Here is a 6,671-nt window from a genome sequence, read left to right on the forward strand (position 1 = left end):
TATTATCAATATTAATTTACTGCTATTCACCATAAAGTCCCTGGGCAGGTCACAACAATCAAAATGCAATACTAAATAACAATTTTTAAATGTAAAAACAAAATTTAAAAAATTCCTTCCAGTAGCACCTTAGAGACCAACTAAGTTTGTTATTGGTATGAGCTTTCTGAAGACGTGTGCATGCACATGAAAGCTCATACCAATAACAAACTTAGCTGGTCTCTAAGGTGCTACTGGAAGGAATTTTTTTTATTTTGTTTTGACTACGGCAGACCCACACGGCTACCTACTTGTAATTAGAATTATTAAATGTATAAATAGAAATGATTATGAAATTAAATTAAATTTATTGTTCATATTCATATTCCCTGTCCTTTCCTCCAAGGAGTTTGAGGCAGCATGAGTTACCCCACTGCTATTTTTTTAAATCTTCACAACAACTCTGTGAGGCAGGTTAAGCTCAGAGAAAGGTGAGTGTTTAAATGTATGACTGGCCCAGGGTCACTTAGTGAGAGCGCATTGGGAGTGGGGGGTTTGAACCCTGTCTAAGGCCAATACTTTCATCCTTATGTCATATTGACTTCCATCTTTATATTTTTCTTATTACTGCTATGGCCCACACGCAGCAGCTTACATACCCTCAACGTGCAAAGGAATGCAATACAAAACCGCAAAAGCTGAACAGATTATAAGGCAGTGCTGCAAAAGTGATTCCGGTTTTGATTTCAGAAGTAAGTCCTACTGGGTTTATTCCAAAGGACATTCCACTCAGTTGCATGAGGCTGACTCGCTCGTAAGCACCATCAGAGTCGCAGAGTTAGTCTGGAGTCAACCCTCTCTAGTCTATTTCATTGGATCACATCGCATCACTGAATAATTTCTGGGTAAGAATAAGACAAACTTCCTATGGAAACATTACTAAAAGGCGGGGAAGCAGATACTGGGAATAAAATCCCGATTCAATAAATTGTGGGATGCTCCTCCATTAATCTTCCCTCTGTAGAATTATGGATCTGGCGCTGACACTTAACTATTAGCTTCTCCTAAACTCAAATCCCCCTGGTGTAATATCCCTAGCGCTACAAGATTGTCCCAAGTCTAAAATTGTCTATCAAATCTTCACTCTTGTGGTTTATCACCACAACAGCTACTCGTTTTGGGTTTTAGCAAAGCAAGCAGTCTAATTTGTCAGCGCCTAAATGATACCGAAGAGGGACGCGGGTGGCGCTGTGGGTTAAACCACAGAGCCTAGGGCTTGCAGATTAGAAGGTTGGCGGTTCGAATACCCATGGCGGGGTGAGCTCCCATTGCTCAGTCTCTGCTCCTGCCAACCTAGCAGTTCGAAAGCACGTCAAAGTGCAAGTAGATAAATAGGTACCGCTCCAGCGGGAAGGTAAATGGCATTTCCGTGTGCTGCTCTGGTTCGCCAGAAGCGGCTTAGTCATGCTGGCCACACGACCCGGAAGCTGTACGCCGGCTCCCTCGGCCAATAAAGCGAGATGAGCGCCGCAACCCCAGAGTCGGCCACGACTGGACCTAATGGTCAGGGGTCCCTTTACCTTTTACCGCCATTAAAATCCATACCCAGTTCAATCCCTGATTGCTCAACCCAGTTCAATTTCTTCTGAAGTCATTTTGAGCTCTGTTGATTTCAACAGGCTTGACTCTATCTACTCACTCGAAAGCAGCTCTTGACATGCTATATTGCACCCTAAAATATTGGCAGCATAAACTCTCTCTCTCTCTCTCTCTCTCTCTCTCTCTCTCTCTTAAAGCAGACAAACAGTAATCGTTGCCTCTCTCACGCAAGACAGATGCAATATGTCTGCGAAAACCTGCCCTCAAAAGGTCAGGGTTGTACGACTGGGGGATTTTTCTTTTCTCAATTTGCCGGTTGCAAATCTCTTGCAAATATTTGCCCTCATTATTCTTCAGCAAATTAAAAGAACGCAGAGTCTTCCTCCTCTTTTCCCTGCTGAGATAGCTCCTCGCTCTTTTCTTTGCTGCTAACAAACAGAGATAGGTTTTTGGAATCTTTAGAGCCAAAATATCGATTTCCAGACGTTATTTCCTCAATTCTTGTTTAAGATTAACTGAGCGTTTGCTTATTTATTTAGAGGATTTGTGGCTTGTTCCTTCAGCCAAGAAGGCTCCCATGGTGCCTTGGAAATCAATGAAAGCAAAGACAGTCCCCACAGGCTTATCATCATCAACAACAACAACAAAAATGGCACACAAGGAAAAGGGGCAGGGAGGGCAGAGGAAAAAAGCAAACCCAGGCATCAGTTCTTAAATCGTAGTTCAGGGTTGCCAGAGGCTTCTAATGGAGTTGATCTTTTTGACAGAGTTCATGGAACAGGCCCTGCTTCCCAGTTCTTCCACTGAGGCAGCCTGATGGTCCATACAACACATACCGTATTTTTTGCACCATAACACTCACTTTTTTCCTCCTAGAAAGTAAGGGGAAATGTCTGTGCGTGTTATGGAGCGAATGCCTGCGGGTGGCGGGGGGGATCTGCTGCAGTCGTGAGCAGAGGATCCATGGTTCCTCTTCCTTCCCTCCTCCGTGGCTTGCTTTGAAACAGCAAAGTGGGAGAAGAGCCGCTGAGTGGGGAGGAGAGAGGGACAGAGAGCCTGCTTGCTTTAAAGGAGCAAAGCGGGAGAGGAGAGGAGCCTTCTCCCCTTCTACCCCTCTTCTGCATTATTAGCAGCATCCTTCTCCACACACCCCACGCGTGCTCCTTGTCCCTTGAGTGCTTTTCCTTCCCTCCCCACTTAAAACGTGGTTACAAAGCACGGATCCACATGGATCCTCAGGATTTTTGCACTGGGTCACCCCAAATTCACCATCAGATCACACAGCATGTCCATGGCTACATCTTGCACCAAAGAAATCACGCACCCACTGTTGCCTGGGGCCACAGTGGTGCAAAAACGTGGCTACAAAGCACGGATCCACATGGATCCTCAGGATTTTTGCACTGGGTCACCCCAAATTCACCATCAGATCACACAGCATGTCCATGGCTACATCTTGCACCAAAGAAATCACGCACCCACTGTTGCCTGGGGCCGCAGTGGTGCAAAAACGTGGCTACAAAGCATGGATCCACATGGATCCTCAGGATTTTTGCATTGGGCTACTCCAAACTCACTGTCAGATCACATGTCTGTGGCCACAGAATGAACCACAAAAATCATACATCCACTGTTTCGTTTAGAATATTTTTTTTCTTGTTTTCCTCCTCTAAAAACTACGTGCGTGTTATGGTCGGGTGCGTGTTATAGAGCGAAAAATACGGTACTTTTTTTGTACAACAACCTGATGAGGCAGGACATGGTAGAGGGTTGTAAGAATTGATGCAGAGCCCTTGCTGGATCAGGCCAAAGGCCCATCTAATCCAGCCTCCACTGAGAGCCAGTATGGGATAGCAGTTAGAGCACCGGACTAGGGCCTGGGAAACCAGGGTTCGAATCCCAACTCAGCCATTAAGCTGACCGGGGTACTGCCTCTCAGCCTATCCTACCTCACAGGGTTGTTGTGGGGATTAAATGAAGGGGGAGACCACATACACCACCTTCAGCTCCTTGGAGGAAAAAGATGGGATGTAATGATAATAATAATAATAATAATAATAATAATAATAATAATAATAATAATATAATAATAATAATAATAATAATAATAATAATAATAATAATAATAATAATAATTTTTATTTATACCCCGCCCTCCCTGGCCAGAGCTGGGCTCAGGGCGGCTAACACCAGTAAAATTACAGTAAAATCATAATAGGGGGAAAAAACCCAATTTAAAATACAGGTTAAAATGCAATTTAAAATGCAGCCTCATTTTAAAAGTAGCCCATAGATCAAAACCATAAGGGTAACTAAATAAAGCACCCAGTAACTAAATACAGTGGTACCTCGGGTTAAGTACTTAATTCGTTCCGGAGGTCTGTTCTTAACCTGAAACCGTTCTTAACCTGAAGCCACCACTTTAGCTAATGGGGCCTCCTGCTGCTGTGCCGCCGGAGCCCGATTTCTGTTCTTATCCTGAAGCAAAGTTCTTAACCCGAGGTACTATTTCTGGGTTAGCAGAGTCTGTAACTTGAAGCGTATGTAACCCGAGGTACCACTGTAAACTAAATAATGCAGTAGCTAAGTAAAGCACCCAGATTCACACAAGTTCCAAGGAAACAACGTGCTGCCTCCAAATACTGTTGAACTACAACTCCCTTCAGCCCCAGCCAGCAGGGCCAATGGTCAGGCAGGAGTGGGAGTTGTAGTACAGCAGCACCCAGAAGGCATCCTGTTGGCGACCTCCAACTAAATCCTGGTGCCCTCTAGATGGTTTGAACTACAAATCCCATCCTCGTCCCTGACTGCGCTGGTCCCTGGCCCTGATGGGAGTTGTAGTCCAACCCGTCAGGAGAGCGCCAGGTCAGCAAAGATCGAATCGCCAGTCGCAGGAGGCATGAAACGGAGGGTGCGCATTTTATAAGTGACAAAAACGAGCCTGTCTTGGAGGCGTCCATGGATGGCTGGCCAGCAGAGAGATTTTAAAAATAATTAACAGAGCAGGGGGCGTTTGAAGCCGATTTATGAGGAGGGAATGCAAACCACCTCAAGGCTTTGGTCTGGCAATTCCTACAGGCCTTGGAGTCTGGATTCCCTTGCAAGACTTCAGACTGTGCACCGAATGGGAAGGCGAGGGGGCGCTCAGGTGTCAAAATGCGGCCTTTGCCCTCCCTTAATCCAGTGAACTTGGCCATTCATTAACACATCCAGCTCAAAGAGCACATTAATACGGATTGGCCCTTGCTGGCGTTTACACAGGCGGCTTATGGACCAGCTCCAGTATCAGGTCCGGAGGGGGGTTGGGTGTCAACGTGTGAAAGGTCTCCAGTAGAAGATCCTGCCAATGGCCCATGTGGTCGGGCATCTTGATCTCACAGAAGCTGACTAGATGCCCATGGGAAACCAAAAAATGGGATTTGGGGGAGAAAGCCCTCTCCTCTCTTGTGGTTTGCAGGAACTGGTATCCAGTTAGTTGCCGATAGCCCTTTCCTCTGCAATTTTTTCTCACCCACTTTGAAAGCCATTCAAGTTGGTGGCTATCAGTGCTTCCAGTGGAAGCGAGTTCCATAGTTTTAACTATGCGCTGCGTAAGATCTGCCCTGGATCTTATAAGAAGAACCGAGTTAATAAGAGTAATAGTCTTATTATTCATACCCCGCCCATCAGGCTGGGTTGCCTCTGAAATAAACGAAAACTTTCTCTTATTCCCTTATGAGGAACACAAGAGCCTTCATAGAGTCCTTACGTAGGTTCCCTATTGGTAGGAGAAAATAACAGAGGCCAACCAGAGAATATTGAGAAGCAAAGCAGCTAGTAAGCTTGATCTTTACTGATCTGTTGCAACAGGGTGCTCCCCTCACCCGCAGGAGAGGAAGAGGACCCAGAAAAATGGCGCGCAAGGCCTTATAAAGACTTCTGAAATCGCCACCCTGTAGATCAAGACCACCCCCAGAAACATCATACATACATCACAGAAGGGGTGTAACCTAAGACCACCCCTCAGATACCTACATCACAGAAAAGTCTCGCAAGAGTGGTGCATGTTCTAGTTATCTCACGCTTGGACTACTGCAATGCGCTCTACGTGGGGCTACCTTTGAAGGTGACCCAGAAACTACAACTAATCCAGAAAGCGGCAGCTAGACTGGTGACTGGGGGCGGCCGCCGAGACCACATAACACCGGTCTTGAAAGACCTACATTGGCTCCCAGTACGTTTCCAAGCACAATTCAAAGTGTTGGTGCTGACCTTTAAAGTCCTAAACGGCCTTTGTCCAGTATACCTGAAGGAGCGTCTCCACTCCCATCGTTCTGCCCGGACGCTGAGGTCCAGCGCTGAGGGCCTTCTGGCGGTTCCCTCATTGCAAGAAGCAAAGCTACAGGGAACCAGGCAGAGGGCCTTCTCGGTAGTGGCGCCCGCCCTGTGGAACACCCTTCCAGCAGATGTCAAAGCGATAAATAACTACCTGACATTCAGAAGACATCTTAAGGCAGCCCTGTTCAGGGAAGTTTTTAACGTGTGCTATTTTACTGTATTTTTGGTTTCTATGGAAGCCGCCCAGAGTGGCTGGGGAACAAATATATTATTATTATTATTATTATTATCACACACACAAACACTCACAGTCTGCCTACACACATACATGCAGTGGATTGTATCCAACCATGTTTTACTTGGGAGTAGACCCACCAAAGTTAATGGACCCAAGTTAGTCGCGCCCATTATTTCCAACTGCACCTACTCTTCGCGTTTTGTCTTTGTCCTGGGCTTCTGCATACCTTGTTCCCGAGAGCCAAGCAGCTGTAATCGAACTCCCATCTAAGGTCTGCTATCTATAAAAAAGGCAAATATCTACCGAATTTTTCGCCCTATAGGACGCACCGTCCCATAAGGCGCACCTAGTTTTTTTGGGGGGGAAATAAAGGGAAAAAAATTATTTCCCCCCCAGGCGCGGGGCTGGGGCGGAAGAGGCCTGAGCTTCCCCCGACCCCAGCCCCCAAACAGGCAGCTCTCTGCAAGCCATGGGAGCCCAGCACTGGCTCCCGCTGCTTGCGGAGACGTCCGCAAAGCCTGGAGAGCGAGAGGGGTCG

The sequence above is a fragment of the Podarcis liolepis genome (genome assembly GCF_965112155.1).
Source record: "Podarcis liolepis genome assembly, chromosome: 16".
NCBI classification, from domain to species: Eukaryota; Metazoa; Chordata; class Lepidosauria; order Squamata; family Lacertidae; genus Podarcis; species Podarcis liolepis.